The 17,734-nt window shown below is 41.8% G+C and overlaps 1 protein-coding gene across 3 annotated transcripts in view; it reads right to left on the reverse strand.

The window, feature by feature from the left end:
• Nucleotides 1-14,261: 14,261 nt before the first annotated feature.
• Phf6 (PHD finger protein 6) overlaps nt 14,262-17,734 on the reverse strand; it is a 64,188-nt gene continuing 60,715 nt past the window's right edge. For 2 of the 3 annotated variants that reach the window (XM_070039706.1, XM_070039707.1), the window contains exon 11: nt 14,262-17,445. The gene's annotated coding sequence lies outside the window, so the exon portion shown is untranslated. The remainder of the gene's footprint in view (nt 17,446-17,734) is intronic. The other variant, XM_070039708.1, reaches the window with a different exon arrangement.

The following is a 17,734-nucleotide window of genomic DNA, read 5'->3' on the forward strand; positions in this document are numbered from 1 at the left end:
CATCCACAGGACCTACAGCGCATAAGGGAAAAACAGCTGCATTACAAGGGGGGTTGATCCAACGGCGGCGTCCAGTGACTGGCCCCTCAGAAACTTTAAGGGCAGGTGCCGAGGTTTCTATAGCTCCCTCCTCCTCTTGATCATTCTCAGGCTCTGCAGTAGGAACCTGGGCAGGGGAGTATGGGGGAGGAAACATTTCTTCTTCCAAGTTATCTCCCTGAAAAACCGGGGGGTACCTTTTCTTTTATTCTTTCTTAGTTTCTTTTTGTAAGTCTAGGGGGCTAGATGGAGTGGTGCCCATGGTTTCCAGTCCTGTCAGTCGTACAGTCCAAAAAACAATAAACAAACAGTACAAACAAAACACACAGGGCTGACAGTTACGAAATGGAGATCTCCCGGATTGGTCCGCTGACTCCTGTCATGGTGGGGTTCCACACCGACCCCCGCCCCACAGCAGAAGGAGCAGACCCACAGTGGGCGAGTTGGGCCTCGGTTAGGAGGCCCTCTTGGTCAGTTCCGGCCCAACACCGAACCGACCCCCGCCCAACAATTCACTCGGCGGGGTTTCAAGGGCCCCAGCCCCACATGGCAGGGTTACCCCCGCCGTGCAAGCACATCCGCTTCAACAACCCTTTACGAATCGGAGTGGCCGTCCTCACAAAGGAAAACGAAAGTAAAACAGACAAATGGCAGGATAAGACAAACTAACAAAGACAGCACTGTTTTACCTTTGGAGTCTGAGGTCTCGGGGGTCTTTGGGGAGATCCCGGATGAGCCCCCACTAATATGTTAAGCCTAGGTCGCAGGACCCCCACCAAGAAGACCACCAAGAGTCAGACTTTACAGCTGTTTTAAGGTTTTATTTAAATGGGCTGCAGCTCGGGCCTTGTCCTATACTCCGACACAGTGGAGCCCAGGAGGAGAGCCCCGAGCTAAGGATTTGCAGGTCTTATAAAGGCACACAACCAGGTGGTTTAGCACCACGTGTTGCTCTGCTCTGAAACAAGCAACAAATGGTCACTGCCTCAAGTACTTTAACCTTTCACAATGTGTTTGCTGGTCTTGCATTCCATCCCTAGCACTGCTAAAGAAAAAAATAAATAGGTACGATAGATATGCTATATATTTTATTTAATTTTATTCTTTTGTCTGTCATGGAGCTTGAACTCTGGGCCTGAATGCTGCCCCTCAGCTCTTCAGCTTTAGCACTCTACCAATTGAGCCACTGCGCCACTTCAGATTTTCTGAGTGACTTATTGGAAATAAGCGTCTCACGGACTTTTCTGACTGGGCTGGCTTTGAACCATGATCCTCAGATCTCAGCCTCCTGAGTAACTAGGATTAAAGGCGTGAGCCACTGGTGCTGGCTTTGTTTTATTTTTGTGTTGTTTGTGGGGCTTGAACTCTGGGCCTGGGCACTGTCCCTGAGCTTTTCTTTTCTTTTCTTTTCTTTTCTTTGGGGGGTCCGGTCGTGGGGCCTGAACTCTGGGCCTGGGCACTGCCCCTCAGCTCTTCAGCTCAAGGCTAGCACTCTACCACTTGAGCCACAGTGCCACTTCCAGCTTTTTTCTTTTTGCTTATGTGGTGCTGAGGAATCAAACCCAGGGCCTCAGGCATGCAAGGCAAGCAGTCTACCACTGAGCCACCTTCCCAGCCCCATGTCCCTGAGCTTTTCAGCTCAAGGCTAGTGCTCTATCACTGTAGCCACAGTGCCACTTCCAGGTTTCTGTGGTTTATTCTAGATCAGAGTCTCTCTCGGACTTTCCTGTCCGGGCTGGCTTTTAACTGTGATCCTCAGATCTCAGCCTCCTGAGTAGCTAAGGATTACAAGCGTGAGCCACCGGTGCCTGGCTGCTACATATATTTTTAATGAAATAAAGAGTACACTTTATTATTTTAGGCACATAATATAGGGAAATCTGTCAAGTCAAAGAAAGAAAGTCAAAGAAAGGTAGTTTTAAAGTGTTACTGTAATGAAATTGGATCTTTTCAAGTAGAGCAGTGACCAATTTATGTTCATATAAAAGGGCAATAAAGCAACTATTAACAAATCAATTAAAAAAAATTTTGTTTGGTACCGGTACTGGGGATTAACACTCAGGGTCTCACACTCTTGCTCAGCATCGAACTTTTTGTTTGGGCTAGTCATGAGTTGAGATCCTCTGAATCTCTCAGCCTTTTGAGTAGCTAGGATTACAGGGGTGAGCCACCAGAGCCTAGCCAAAGATGTTGTTACTCTGTATAAAATCCCTATGTGGTTTGACAGGGACTTATAGTACACAGTGTGAAGGACAGATTTGAACACCTAAGAATTTATCTGGGCCTTCTCTGTTTATAACAAGGTTTACCGCCCCCCCCCAGATTATCACAGACTAGATAGCTACAGGTAAGTCCATTCAGTCACACTATTCACAAATAGGGTATTCCTTTCCCTTTCATTCAGATACTTTCAGTTATCTTCTTTGTTTGTTTTTTGTGGTGGCACCAGGACTCAGACTTGGGGCCTCAGCCTTACCTAGCTTTCTTGCTCATGGCTGGCATTCCACTGAGCCATACCTCATCTAGCTTTATTGCTGGTTAATTGGAGATAGTCTCTTGGATTTGTCTGCCTGGGCTAGCTTTGAACCTCAGTCCTCAGATTTCAGCCTCCTGAGGAGCTAGGATTACAACGGTGAGCTTCCACCTGCACCCAGCACTTTCAGTTATTATAATAAATGAGCCATAAACACTCAGCCATTCAGTGGGTGGCTCTACTTTCCTTTCATAATTGCCTATTGGTCTTTGCTATAAATTAGATAGAGCTTCTGCTGTCCAGTATAGTAGGCACTAAGCATGGATGACTATTTAAATCTAAGTTTAAATTGATTTAAGTTCAATTTTAAACTCTGGCTCTTCAATTCACCTTGCCACATTTCAGAGGTTCAACAGCTACTTGGAGCTTAGTGGTTCTTCATTGGATGGTGCAAACAGAGAAGATCTCCATTGCTATATAAAGTTCTGGCACTTCTGGAAGGAATGGCAGGACGGTCTCAGAACAGCAGTAGAGGACTGTACTAGAAACCAGCTTCTCAGTGTAAACTGCTATTGGTGCCAAGTAAATGGACAGTCTATTTCAGTGCACCTGTCCAGAGCTAGGATTTCCAGGAATATCTTAGTACAGAAGCAGATGGCTTCAAGAAAGTAGACTCCTGGAAGGCACTTGTGGTGCACTCCTGTAATCCTAGCTACTCAGGAGGCTAAGATCTGAGGATCACGGTTCAAAGCCAGCCCAGGCAGGAAAGTCTGCAAGACTCTTATCTCCAATAAACCACCAGAAAACCAGAAGTGGCGCTGTGGCTCCAGTGGTAGAGTGCTTGCCTTGAGCTGAAGAGCTCAGGGACAGCGCCCAGGTCCAGGGTTCAAGTCCCACAACTCACACACAAAAAAAGTAGACTCCTGCTATAAGTGGGAAATACAATAGAATGGAGTAAAATTGACAGAAGGAATCCAATTATGGTGAGAATTTTATGGAAATTTGTGTGTGTGTGTGTGCTAGTCCTGGGGCTTGAACTCAGGGCTTGGGCATTGTCCCTGAGTTTCATTTGCTCAAGGCTTGCTCTATCACTTGAGCCATAGCACCACTTCTGGCTTTTTCTGTGTATGTGGTACTGAGGAATTGAACCCAGGGCTTCAAGCGTGCCAGGCAAGCACTCTACCACTAAGCCACATTCCCAGACCAGGAAGTTGTTTTTTTGGGGGGGTGGGGGGTCCAGTTGTGGGGCCTGAACTCTGGGCCTGGGAGCTGTCTGTCCCTCAGCTCTTCAGCTCAAGGCTAGCACTCTACCACTTGAGCCACAGCGACACTTCCGGCTTTTTTCTTTTTGCTTATGTGGTGCTGAGGAATCGAACCCAGGGCCTCAGGCATGCAAGGCAAGCGCTCTACCACTGAGCCACTTTCCCAGACCCTGGAAGTTGTTTTTTAAGTTCTGTTTTCTGACAAGCACAGACAGACAGGCTCCTTACTTTCTTTTCTTTTTTTTATTTTTGGTCTACTTCCAACCTTCAGTTTACCCATATTTGTGTATGTGTGATGCTGGGGATGAATCCAGGACCTCACACATGCTACACAAATGCTCTACCACTGAGCTACAACCTCCAGTCCCTCAAAAATCATTGTTTTGACTACATTGTCTCCAAAAATAACCATGACCAATGGACCTTTAACCTAAACTTTGAAACAAAAACCATGTTATTTCAGTCGTCTGATTTGTGGACTGGTTACTCTTAAAGAAAACTTCTAAGAGAGGAATCAGAGGAGGATAGGGAAGGGAAGATAGCTGAACAGTAATATGGCCTCAAGGAAAATTTTGTCTGGGCCTAATCCATCAGGAGAAAAAAAAACTGAGTAGCTGTGCCAGGGGTTTTTTATGGTACAATCTCTGCCTACCCATCAATAGAGGGAGCATAGTTTCCTGGTTACATCAGGGAAGGGTGAATGACCAGAGAAAGTCACAGGGACAAGCTGTACTTGAAGCAAATGTGGAACATAACACTAGCTGGTTAATTACAGACCTGAGCAGGGTGCCAGCAGCATCTACTACACCCAGGTCCATAGGCTGCATGATAGAGCTCCCACTGTACATGTGTTATGTGATTATACTTGGAGGTGCCTTCCTAATATAAGAAGCTAGGTTAAAGGAATACTACCAACAAGAATGGAGGGATAGGAATGTGGCTTAGTGGTAGAGTGCTCGCCTAGCACACATGAAACCATGGGTTTGATTCCTCTGTACTACATACACAGAAAAAGCCAGAAGTGGTGCTGTGGCTCAAATGATAGAGCTCAAGCCTTGAGCAAATGAAACTCAGGGACAGTGCCCAGGCCCTGAGTTCAAGCCCCAGGACTGGCAAAAAAAAAAAAAAAAAGGAATGGATACAACGCTAATAATAACTGTGCTATATACTTAAGATTATGCTTCATTCCCACCATTTGTTAGACATTTTACAAGCCATGAATTAGAGACAGTTATGTAGCTCAGTGCAGAGCACATGCTTGGTTTACTCTAGACACTGGGTTCAGTCTCCAGCATCTCCCCCAAAAAGCAGTTGATTAGTCAACGTATGACTTTGTTGACTAATCAATTTGTGTGTGTGTGTGTGTCTGTGTGTGTGTATGTGCTGGTCCTAGGGCTTGAACTCAGGGCCTTACACCCACACTTGACTTTTCTACTCGAGGCTGGAACTCTACTACTCTAGCCACAGATGCACTTCTGACTTTTTGGTGGTTAATGGGAGGTAAAATTCTTTTTTTTTTTCCTGGCTGGTCTGGCTTCGAACCAGGATCCTAAGATCTCAGCTCTCAGCATTTTGAGTACTCAGGATTACAGGTGTGAACCACCAGTACCCATCTTCAATTTACTTATGTTTTATGCTGGTCCTGGGGTTTAAACTCAGGGCCTGGGATCTGTACCTAAGCTTTTTTGCTCAAGGTTAGTGCTCTACCACTTGGGCCATAGTTCCACTTTTGGATTTTTGGTGATTAATTGGAGATAAGAATCTCACAGACTTTCCTGCCAGGGCTGGCTATGAACCACAATCCTCATATCTCAGCCTCCTGAGTAGCTAGGATACAGGTATGAGCCACTGGTGCCCAGCTTCAATTTACTTAAGTAACTAAATTTCCTAATTATTTGTTTAGCTGAACACACATACATTTTTTTACAACTACATGATGAAGAAATATTTTTGCTTGCCCTCTGTGTGTGAACTTATTTTGTTTGGTGCTCAGGATCAAACTCAGCACTTTATACATGCTAAGCATTCTGCCAGAGTTACATCCCCAGCTGTGTGTGGGCTTTTAAAAATGAAAGAATCTGGGTGGGAAGGTGGCTCAGTGGTAGAGCGCTTGCCTTGCATGCATGAGGCTCTGGGTTTGATTCCTCAGCACCACATAAACAAAAGGGAAAAAAAAGCCAGAAGTGGCGCTGTGGCTCAAGTGGTAGAGTGCTAGCCTTGAGCTGAAGAGCTGAGGGACAGCGCCCAGGCCCAGAGTTCAGGTCCCATGACTGGACCCCCCCCCAAAAAAAAAATTCTGGAGACGTGGGCTCTGATGGCTCACACCTGTAATCCTAGCTACTCAGGAGGCTGAGATCTGAGGATCTCAGTTCAAAGCCTGCCTGGGCAGGAAAGTCTGTGAGACCCTTATCTCCAATTAACCACTAGAAAACTGGAAGTGGCACTGTGGCTCAAGTGATAAAGCACTCGCCTTGAACTGAAGAGCTGAGGGACAGCGCCCAGGCCCAGAGTTCAAGCCCCATGAAGTCAACAAAAACAAACAAAAAACAACTTTCTGGGGCTGGGAAGGTGGCTCAGTGGTAGAGCGCTTGCCTTGCATGCATGAGACCCTGGGTTCGATTCCTCAGCACCACATAAGCAAAAAGAAAAAAGCCGGAAGTGGCGCTGTGGCTCAAGTGGTAGAATGCTAGCCTTGAGCTGAAGAGCTGAAGGACAGCGCCCAGGCCCAGAGTTCAGGTTCCATGACTGGACCCAAAAAAACCCAAAAAACAACTTTCTGCAGCAATAAAACAATAGGCTTTATGAAATATGCACAAAGCTCTTTGGCTTAAAAATTTCTTGTGGACAGAAAGGAACCTTACTTCATTGTTGGTGGGAATGTAAACTTGTTCAACCACTTTGGAAAGCAGTATGGAGGTTCCTCAAAAGACTTCACATAGAACTCCCCTATGACCCAGCAATCCCACTTTTGGGCATTTACCCAAATGCTTACAAACAAGACCACACTAAACCTATCAGCACAACTATGTTTATTGCAGCATTATTTACCATAGCTAAGATATGGAACCAACCCAGATGCCCCTCAGTAGATGAATGGATCAAGAAAATGTGGTATATATACACAATGGAATTCTATGCCTCCATCAGAAAGAATGACATTGCCCCATTTGTTAGGAAATGGAAAAACTTGGAAAAAATTATATTAAGTGAAGTAAGCCAGGCCCAAAGAAACATAGGTCCCATGGTTTCCCTTATTTGTAATATCTAGTAGATGTATGAGTCAAGTGGAAAAGGTCAGATAATGTGATGTCAGGAAAATGAACCCTTAGATATGTATTTTAATGTTTTTTTTTCTTTTATGCGTGTGTTTCTAACGCATTTATAAGATTATCTCTTTGTTGCTTTGTATGTCCCTCCCCCACAGTATAAGCCCTGCTTTCACTATATTTGATGTCAGTATAACTTGTGGAGGAGATGGGGAAAAACCAGTTGTTTAAGGATACAGGTGGACCTGTTGCAACAATGAGAAGTACAAGTTGTCATGTCCAAAATGAGCTTTACAACGTCGGTGCGGGGGTGGGGGGGAGAAGGGGGGGAAGGAGAAGGATTGGGATTGGGATTGGGGGGGGGGAGGCTGGGAAGGGATGTGAAGGGTAAACAAAGGAGGAGGCTGCAATGCTTGGTAAGAAATGTACACATTATCCTGCCCATGTAATTGTAACTCCTCTGTACAGTATGTTCACAAATAAAATTAAATTAAAAAAATTTTCTGTTCTAGAATATGATGAATGGGATGATTTTTAAAAGACCTCATTAATAAACCGCAGCTATTTGTGAAATAATAAATATTAGCAGATTAAATGGGTCAAGAAATTTCTGTTCTACAAATTTATCTTAAGGAAATAATCAGACAGGAGAACGCTATATAGAGAAGAATAGTCACTTCACCATTAATTTTTAGACATTATGCATGCAACTCATGAGGAAAAAAGTGCTGAACTAGGAGATTGTTTAAGGAAGTACAGTAGATTGAGGAACAAACAATAAAAATCAAAGAATGTAGAGATGTAAAGTGTGAACTGAGCTTCCTCGACAATTAGATGAGGAGAAAAATGGGGTAAACACTAGTGTTAGGAACACAGACAGGTACAGGGACAATATTGGTCTAGGAGTGAAGAATTTTTTTTTTTTTTGGTCATGGGGCCTGAATTCTGGGCCTGGGCGCTGTCCCTCAGCTTTTCAGCTCTAGGCTGGTGCTCTTCCACTGGAGCCACGGCGCCACTTCCAGCTTTTTGTACTTATGTGGTGATAAGGAATCAAACCCATGGCCTCATGCAGCAAGGCAAGCACTCTACCACTGAGCCACCTTCCCAATCCTGGGACTCATGTTTGAGGGGCTAGTAGGTTGAGGTAGGATTGTCCCAAAGAAAAGTTAACCATCCAGGGTTTCAGTGACTAAAGGATATCCACGTGGAATACAAATGATAGCTTGCAACATGGTGACTGGTGAGAAAACAGTACGGCAAGGACCAGAACACCAATATTATGGTGTGATTCAGTGTTCTCCAGTGGTCCACATGAGAAGCTTGGTCCCAAGGTAGCACTTTGGGAGGTGTTGATTTTTTTTTTTTGCAGTCCTGGGGCTTGAACTCAGGGCCTGAACTTCTTTTTGCTGGAAGCTACCACTCTACCCCTTGAGCCACAGCGCCACTCCCAGCTTTTTCTGTTTATGTGGTGCTGAGGAATCGAACCCAGGGCCTCATGCATGCTAGGCAGGCACTCTACCACTAAGCCACCTTCCCAGCCCCAGTTTAGGATTTAATGGAACCTTTAAGAGGTAAATTTTGCAAGGGTGCCCCTGTAGAAGATTGTCAGACCTGGTCTCTGCTTTGCTTCTTGGCCAATGAGGAGAGTGGTTTTCATCTGCCATGCACCCTTGTCATCATCATTATGTGCTATCTCATTAGAGGCCCAAAATAATGCACCACTTGAGCTTGGGGTGGAACCCACAACTGTTACTCAACACTTTTCCCTTAGCTTTTTACTCCCCAGTCATGGGGATTGAGCTCAGGGCCTGGACACTGTCCCTATGCTCTTTGTGCTCAAGGCTAATGCTCTATCACTTGATCCACAACACCACTTCCAGCCTTTTCTGAGTAGTTTATTGGAGTTGAAGAGTCTCACCACAGCCTTTCTTGCTTGTGTTAGCTTTGAACTGTGACCCTCAGATCTCAGACTCCTGAGTAGCTAGGATTATAAGTGTGAGCCACTAGTGTCCAGCTTCCCTTAGTTTATAAGCTAAGTACCTTCTTTTTGTTTTACAGTGACAAAAGCCTGACTGATAGAGCAGGAAACCATTTGGCTAAGGGTACAGACAACAGTCCGAAGAGGAATGGTCTTGATGGGATAAAAATTAAGAGTTTCCAGAAGGGCTCCAAAGAAAAAAAAATAGATGTGACTGTTTCAAGCACTGTGTTGATCTTTCTAGGAAGTGGCCCATATACTGTTGGCTGCTTTTCCACGTTTCAGGGAATGGAGTGAGCCCAGTAATTAAAGCATTCCAGAGACTACAGAAAAGGCTGCTCAAACCTCTCTCTTTCTCTTACCCTGTCTCCTTCAAGGTAGAAAGAACAGCTGTTGAAGCCTTCTTCATAAGCAACATGTTTTCATAAATGCACTCTCCCAGCATCCTAAGCGGGCTGGCAAGCTGCCCAAAGCCATTGGGGCACATGGGCTAGGTTGAAATGCTTAAGAACAATTCTGAGATGTCCAAAAAGGATATTGTATTTGAGGATAATGCCAAAATTCCAGCTCTTTGATCTGTATACTTTCTGAAGCTGCTTATCTTTTGTGCTTGCTCTCTAATCAGGAACACATGAGGCAAGGGTCCAAAGAATCATTGCTTCCTGGTAACACTAAATCAATACTAAATATAGAATGTAAGCCTATTGGGCTTAAGGATCAGGGATGTTGGAAAATAAGCCTTTGTGTTAAATTGTCTAGCTAACCTCAGAGAGGAAAATGACAGCAGCTGTCCTGTTCATTGCAGTTCCAAGTAAGAAAAACACTGTCTAACGAATTCATTCCATTTTGTTGCCCTTTCATAAGAAACTTATTTACCAAACCTAGGAAGAAAGAGTGGAAAGAACTGCGACCAAAGGCTTGGTTTACGGTAAAACATTACAAGCTTAGTTTTGTAATGCTATAATCTGACTTAACTCTTTTCTTCAAATAGTTGCCCTAGTACTATAAATACTAATTGGCAAGATGTGATTTTGAGTATTAGGGGAAAAACACTTTTCATGTGACACATTTCATCCTAGACTACATTCATTTTATTGTTTATTTAGAAACTTTCACAGTGACTGACCAGCATAATTGGGTATGTGTTATTTTTATCAATAATTTATTTTCAGATGTTCAAACAACTGTTGTTTTAAATTGTTAAATGAAAAAAAATCATTTTCAAAGCAATGAGCCAAAAACATCAAGTCAATTTTTCTGGCTAGATTTAGACTTCATTCATGCAAAGCAAAAACAAGTAGTTGACATGCAAAGAAAGTAATTGGATGCTGGTGGCTCATGCTTGTAATCTTAGCTACTCGGGAGGCTGAGAGTTGAGGATCACAGTTCAAAGCCAGCCTGGGCAAGAAAATTTATGAGACTCATCTCCAATTTTCAAAAACTGGAAGTGGAGCTGTCGTTCAAAGTAGTAGAGTACTAGCCTTGAGCAAAAGAGCTTAGGGATAGCACCCAGGTCCTGAGTTCAAGCCCCAGGACCGATTAAAACAAATAAAGACACCATACCTCCTCTTTTTACTAAAAAACAATCTTTTGAAAAGTGGAGAAGTAGGCAAACTTAATCCTACAAATGCACTGTTAAATTGATACAAGGTCACTCAGAACATGAGAATATATGTGTGACTACATGGAATACTATTAATTTTTAAAAATTTAGGCTAAACTTCACTCTATGAACATATATAACTCATAATTCTTGGTCTACTCATAAAGTCACACAACCATCAACCACTAATTCCTGACATTTCATCACCCTCCCAGAAAAAAACTCTAGGCCAGGCAGAGTAGCTAACACCTGTAATCCCAGAAGAGATCTGGAGGATTGCAGTTTGAGGCCAACCCAGGCAAAAGTTAACAAGACCTCATGTCAATAAAACAAGTTAGAGCCGGGCGCTGGTGGCTCACGCCTGTAATCCTAGCTACTCAGGAGGCTGAGATCTGAGGATCGCGGTTCAAAGCCAGCCCGGGCAGGAGAGACCGTGAGACTCCTATCTCCAATAAACCACCAGAAAACCGGAAGTGGCGCTGTAGCTCAAGTGGTAGAGCGCTCGCCTTGAGCTGAAGAGCTGAGGGACAGAGCTCAGGCCCAGAGTTCAAGCCCCACGACCGACAAAAAAAATAAAATAAAATAAAATAAAATAAAACAAGTTAGGTGTGGTGAGGCAGGCTTGTCATCTTAGCTGTGTGGGAGTGAGAGGAAGTTCCCAATGGCAAACACACCTGAGACCCTATCTGAAAAAAATAAAGCAAAAAGGGCCAGAAGTATGGTATACACTGTATAGTAGTCCCCAGCAGTACAGCCAAAACAAAGATCCTCTATACCTGTTCATAGTCATTCATTGCCCCATTCCTGTAGCCCCTGGCAACCTCTAATTGGCTTTCCATCTCTCTGGCTGTGTCATTGGAAACTCCATATAATTGGAAACATATAATTTGTGGCCTTGTGTCTGGTTACTTAGCGTAGTATTTTCAAGGTTCATCCACACTGTAGCATGTTATCAGGAATTCGTTCTTTTTTTAAAATGTTTTTTATTGTAAAAATAGTGTACGGAGGGATTACAGTTACATGAGTAAGGTAATGAATACTTTTCCTATGGAGCGTTGTTACCTCCTCCTTTAGCCCCTACCATCCCTTCCCTCCCCACCTCCCCAACTATGAGTACAACTCACTCATATTTAAAATCACTTAACCCTCTGTACAAATCATTTTACCGAAAAACTCAAAGCCCACAGCTGTACATCCAACATCCATATTTTCAGCTCCAGGTATTTCTATCTCAACACTCTTGATACTCACTTCGCTATCTAGTCTTTCTTTTCACTTCAAAAATTACCTCCTGAAACACTATTTGCTTTTATGTGTGCCTCTTGATTATTCATAGTAGACCTACTTAACTTAGCTGCCTTGAGTTTTCCTATCTCCCCCAGCAGCATCATAAAAGACACATTTACACACAGACACAGAGGTACAAATGCATGATTTGCAAGTTTGGGAATCTACTGTCTTTGTTATGTATATTTTCGTGTCAATCCTCGGGCTTGAACTCAGGGCCTGGGCACTGTCTCTAAGCTTTTTTTTTTCCCCCTCAAGATAAGTGCTCTACCTTGCTCCACTTCTGGGTTTTTGGTAGTTAATTGGAGATAAGAGTCTCATAGAGGGGGTGGGAAGGTGGCTCAGTGGTAGAGCGCTTGCCTTGCATGCATGTAGCCCTGAGTTCAATTCCTCAGCACCACATAAGCAGAAAAAGCTGGAAGTGGCGCTGTGGCTCAAAGTGGTAGAGCGCTAGCCTTGAGCTGAAGAGCTGAAGGACAGTGACCAGGCCCAAAGTCCAGGCCCCACGACCTGACCCCCCCCCCAAAAAAAAAGAGTCTCATAGAATTTTCTGCCAGGGCTGGTTTGAACTGAAGTCCTCATATCTCAGTGTTCTGAGTAGCTAGGATTATAGGTATATGCCACCAGCACCTGGCTTCCATCTGCTGTCTTTTGAAAGGGACCCAAGACTGACCACATGTCAGTAACCTTAACAGCAATTGGTACTTCATTATACTTTTTACATTCCAATTAAAAATTAATACAAAATTATGCCTTATATCCTTAATGTCTGGCCACCTTATTATCTAAACAAAGGCAAGATTATATAATATTTGCCAACAATTGAGGACTGTAACATAGGTGGTTTTATTATTTTCTTGTAAAAATATGGACTGACCATTTGCTGGCCATAGAATTTTCTTTTGAAATTATGCAATTTTTGGTTTGTAATGACCTCAACAATTGCTAGGAAATGCAGTCAGAACCAATAAATAAGTGGTCCATAGTTTTGATTAGCTAAAGAAAAGCATATAACTTCCAATCATTGTATTTTCCCATTACAGCAATTAAAAATGAGACTTAAGGGTCTGGGAAGGTGGCTCAGTGGTAGAGTGCTTGCCTTGCATGCATGAGGCCCTGGGTTCGATTCCTCAGCACCTCATAAGCAGGGAAAAAAAGCCGGAAGTGGCGTTGTGGCTCAAGTGGTAGAGTGCTAGCCTTGAGCTGAAGAGCTGAGGGACAGCGCCCAGGCCCAGAGTTCAGGCCCATGACCGGACCCCAAAAAAAAAAAGAAACTTAATAGTGAATGTTAAATACATATACATTTTCAGTAAAACACACTATTCTATGATTCAGCAATAATCTGAATCTGATACTTGGGGGGAATGCAGTAAGAATGCAGACTAGGAATTGTATGTGGAATGGCAGATTTCCACTAATTAAAACATCGATTTCTGCCCTAGATATGAGCAACCTCATATAGGAGCATAGTACCAGCAGGAAGCTGTTCATGAACTGAGAGAAAACTTAAATGGCAAGGGTACAATCCTTTATAAGATAAATTGTATTAGGAGTTTGGGGGTATTTATTTTCAAAATCACATTCTAATAATCTGAACCATGGTATAATACCAATTATTTTATTTTTATGATTATTATAAAGGTGATATGTAGAGGGGTTCCAATTACATAAGTCAGGTAATGAGTTCATTTCTTTTTGAACAATGTTGCCCCTTTCCTCGCTTTTTCCCAGGCCATAATGTCTTAAAAAGACTGTCTTAAAGACTGTCTTAAAAAGACTGTCCCCGGGTGCCGGTCGCTCACGCATGCAATCCTACCTACTCAGGAGGCTGAGATCTGAGGATCGTTGTTCAAAGCTAGCCAGGGCAGGAAAGTCCATGAGACTTTTATCTCCAATAAACCACTCAGAAAATTGGAAGTGGCGCTGTGGCTCAAATGGTAGAGCACTAGCTTTGAGCTGAAGGGCTCAGGGACAGAGCCCAGGCCCAGAGTTCAAACCCCACAACTGACCAAAAAAAAGAAAAGAAAAGAGATTGTCACTTCTCCCCATAAAAATACCTTGTATTATGAAACTTTGAATGAAATTCAAAACCAAGTATTTTTTCCCTCCCATATTCACCTTCCCACACTGGTTTTTGAGATAGGTGAATTTTGTTGTTATTGTTTTGGTGATGCTAGGCCAGCAGCTACCACTGAAGTATATCCCCAGCTCTTTCCCCAGATTTGTTGAATGACAAGTTATCAAACAATTTAGGCATTTTACCTTGATGTACAGCAAGACTAAACATAACACAATGTTGTTGTGGTTTTCAAAACTTCATCATAAGCTTTCACACAAAAAAGACATACAAATATGAAATTCATAACTGATTTATTGAATGAATAGTATATGCAAGAATACCAATAAAAGGAACTAATACTACAAACTACAATTTGAAAATAAAGCCAATATAACAGGAACAAAATATACATAACATGAGAGGAATGTTTGATTTTTGACCCATGACGCATTCCACATCTTTACAATTAAATGTCTGTTCAAACAAAACTATACCTTGGTCTAACCTTAGTGCTTTTTAAAAAAGCAACAACATGCCAGAACACTTTTACTTTTGCTTTGAGATATTTGAGATTCACACATTTGTTCAAGTACATAGATTCGGATTCAATAGTAGATCTACAGCACTGTTATTCTGTTCATATCTCGAGTAGCATGTACCTCTGAGCAAGTACAATTTGAAATTTCTAAAACTGCTGATCCTTGCAAGAGAATTTAAGTTGTGGGTTTTAATAAATTGAGATGAAAGTAAAATTCACCCCCCTCCCGTCTTCCCCCCAGGAACAAAGAGCTCTTATTAAAGTATAGAAACTTAAGTCTATCCTTCTGCTCTAAAGAACATTTATTACTAACATTTTCTGGTAAGGCAATAAATGCTCCAGAATCATCTTCAATATACGCTTGCAAAGGTTACACTGTTTAATACTCGTAACAACAACAACAACAAAAGTGAAAACAAAAAAAGGGGAGAAAGAAAGAAAAGGAAATAAAGAAGAAAAGACACTTCGAAATTTCAGGCTAAAATATGCATAAAAGACAGTAATGGCAGTATTTTTGGAAAACAATGTAAATGTCATATACTTATCAAATAATGTCATGCTTATTAAAACTACAGTTAAGGACTTAAGAGATGTACAGTAAATACACTGCTGAGGTCCATTTATCTAAATATTAATACCACAATGTAATTACTACCCAGAAGATGATGATGCTACTTGGGAACACAAGTACTGTACAATTTTTACATTGTAAGGCACTTTTACTCAGCATGTGATGAAAACATAGGTAGAGAATCAAAATATTGGAGGCTTACAGCCCAAGGTGATATTTCATGTGACTTCAATTTACATTTCAATTTTGAATGGAGGATTTCGCCTATCACACCACAGTGAGAAAAAACAGGTAGTCAGCCACCTATCTAGCCAACCAAAAGGTAAAGTGCTATTCTGGTTGGTAGTAGCAGAGAAAGGGCTGAAGAAACCCATACCAAGTTCTATATCTTACTACGCAACAAACCCATCAACTGACAGCTACAATAGTTGAAGTCCTTTACATAATTATTGACTGGCCACAATTACCCCTGGCACCTTCCTTTATTTTTCCTAAAAAAATTCATTACAGTAGTTGTCTAAAAATGAAGGATACCTATTTCTCCATGGGTAAGTTGTATGGCACACAATGTAAAAAATTGATCTAGACACAGTGATTTCAAGATCTTTAAAAATAATAGTTTTCAAGCTGTTATAAGGAAATAAAGTACAGATCCTTTGGGAAAAGTCACATAGCTTGGTAAACAAACATTTAGATCTGTCCTTGTACTTCAAGTCATGACAAATTTTGAAAATGAATCACACACAAATGGTGGCATATTAAAAGCAAAGGGAGAAACATACATAGCAGTCCACTACTAAAGCTAGTTTCCTTCTAAAAATAACAATAAAAGAGTTAAAAGAGAGCAAGCATTGAGTCCCTTGATTGAAGTAAATGTGTGAACACACACTTGACAAATTGGATGCTAAGGGACAAGCAGTTACAAAATTCATTCAGCACAGTGTAATTTCCCACCTGTATACAGTTTAAAAAATGCTGTTCTGTCCGCTCATTGTACAGTCACTTCAATATGTTATTCCTTACTTGCAAATTTGCTCTATTGTGGTAGGTGAACTAATAACTCCGTAATCAGAATCCCTACCCTTCGCCTTGAGGTGCTATGGTACTATCAGGCAGACCACAAATAAAGTTGTTTTTGTTTTCGTTTTTTTTGGTTTTTCCATAAAGAAACATATAAATGTGCTTCAGCAGATAAGTGGAAGAAAATATCACTAGCTAAAAAATGCCAGTGTCCAAAATCCTTTTGAAAAAAGCTGGGTTCTTAGGCTTTTATAAACAATCCTGATCATTAGTTAATGACAAAATACCAAACCCCACTAAGAAGAAGAGTGGGGCCCCAGAAGCCTAGAAAACATACAACCAAAGCAATGACTGAAAAACATGGAAAACATGAAATCAAGTTTCTAAAATAGTGGTCACAACATTCAAAATAATTCCTGTTTTATGCAAGACTGTTTTTCACTCCTACAGCCCCCGAGCCCTCCTTACATACTCTGGGTCAAGACGTGAAGTGTTCCACGGACAGGGCACTTGGGAGGAACCCGTTTCAAACGTGGGGTCTTTAAAAGTCCTTAGCAAGTGGTAACCCCTTAAATCTCAAAGAGGTTTTAGTTTGCGGTTGGTTTGCCAAATGTTACTTTGAACCTGGAAAAGGATTCGATCATTTTGCCAGAAGCTCTTGGTGTGAGTTGGAAAGAGAAGAGGTGGTACTGTCAAAGAGAATTTTGGCATAAGCACTGGAGAGCATCAGAGCTTTAAATCACCAGTTGCTTGCATCCACGGTGGTCAGTGAGCCCAACTTTAACAGGAGCCAAAGAAAAGCTGGAGCACACTTCTTGGAAGTGACTTGAGAGCATGTGCTGTCAAAGCCAAGAGAAAAGAAGGTTCTCTTCATTTCTAGCCTCCATTACTGGAGTGTGAAAAAAAAATCTCCACAAAGAATCATGGGTTACCACCAGTGGCATGGCTGCATTGTAAAGTAAAATTTGCTTACGTTTTCCCTTGAGCATGAATCCACTAAACCAACTTAAACACTCTAAACAGTAGAACTTCGTTCAGTCCAGAAATAGAGCTTAGTTCATTTCAATGTCTGCTTTAACTGATGACACTCTACACAGGGTTAATAGTGTTTTCAACTGCTTCCCAGAAACTGCAAGCTACAGCTACGTAACATCAACATGTCAAACTCAGCCATCTAGTGAAGGCTTATATAGAACAAACAAGATGCTTTCAGGCAGTTCAATGAAGGATCTAAGAGTTGGGCAGTAAAAAGTTACAAACCCTTTTGGATTTTAGAAAACAGTGGAAAAAAAGAATAGTAGTTATGGATGTCTTATTCATTCCCAGTTTTCTAACTCTGTCCCATGAACCTGTTTAAAAGATGATAAAAACATGTAAAATAGGATGTTTGATGGGAACACAATCAACATAATGTTATTGAGGAGAATATCTTACTGATTTGGCATTAGAACTACATTTACTGATAAAGTGGATAGCTTTATTTTTTTATGGTTACAAAATTGGCTAGTAAAGAAAGAAAAAAAAAACAACAAAGAACTAGGCAAGTCTAAACAATCCTCAGCATTCCAGTAACATGCTCTTAGCTAAACAGAATAGATTTTTTAAAAAATGTACTGCATTTCATTACTTTGCTATGTA

This window comes from Dipodomys merriami, unplaced genomic scaffold, assembly GCF_024711535.1.
Source record: "Dipodomys merriami isolate MVZ:Mamm:240054 unplaced genomic scaffold, mDipMer1.0.p SCAF_3, whole genome shotgun sequence".
Classification (NCBI taxonomy): domain Eukaryota; kingdom Metazoa; phylum Chordata; class Mammalia; order Rodentia; family Heteromyidae; genus Dipodomys; species Dipodomys merriami.